Here is a 1,134-nt window from a genome sequence, read left to right as displayed (position 1 = left end):
TTGAAGTGCGTAAAAAATTGAAGTTCCAGAAATTATTTTTAAGTTTTTTTTTTTTTTTTTTTTTTTTTTTTTTCGAGAAATTTATTTCAGCGCCACGCTTTTTACACTTCACAAAGATTCTGATAAAAGAATATTTTCAAAACTATTTTTATGCATGTAAAAATTAAAATGAACCTTTTATTTCTTTTTGTTATATATAACACTATTGTACAATGCCTTGCTATAAATTAAATTGGCATATATACTCATATACAATAAATGAAAAATTATACGGTATTCATATTTTAATGAGCCGTAAAGAGGGTGTGGCGTATTGTTATGCATTGTTGTTGCATTTTATAGACTGATGATAAATTGTATGCTCTTAAAGATAGTTACATAAAATATCGACAAATATAATAAGTTTTTACTCATCACACAGTAGAAAATTAACAGTATCAAAAAGAGATTATTGCCTTTTTCCTATAAATGGAAAAGATCTTACATTTAATTTATATCGACAAATGCATGAAAATAATAAATTTAATTTTTGTATGTAATTTATAGAGGAAGTAATTTCTCTTTATTTGCCATTCTATATAAAATTATATTTACTACTTTAATCATACATAATGTGAATGTAACGAAAAAACCTATTTTACAAATCACTCGTGTCATAGTTACTATCTGTGCCTATTAATAAACGTGGCATATTTTTTATTACAAAATACCACCTGTGATATAAATGTATTCAAAACTTCGGTACAATCAAATGCGTCAAAATTTTCTGATGAACAATATTTATGCAATTTATATGCTAACAACGAAGGACGCTTCTTGAAAAAGTATATATTAAATCGAGAAGGTAGTTGTACATACTGATCACAATTATCGATGTGTACATATTTCTAAAAATTATTAGGACAAATTTAAAGCAATCTTTTTATAATGAAAATTTACCATATGAATAAGAATATTATACAGTTCTAAGACTTATTGAAATTAGGTGGTGTACATAATATCATTATAATATATTTTTTTACTGGCAGTGAATGTGCTATTACCTATTATTTTATAAGATGTGTGTATGTGGACCATTGTAAACAAGATGTAATTTAATAAAATCAAATAGTGATTTTTAATTTTTCGTATGGG

Source organism: Habropoda laboriosa, unplaced genomic scaffold (genome assembly GCF_001263275.1).
Source record: "Habropoda laboriosa isolate 0110345459 unplaced genomic scaffold, ASM126327v1 scaffold440, whole genome shotgun sequence".
NCBI lineage: Eukaryota > Metazoa > Arthropoda > Insecta > Hymenoptera > Apidae > Habropoda > Habropoda laboriosa.
This window is presented reverse-complemented; position numbering follows the sequence as displayed.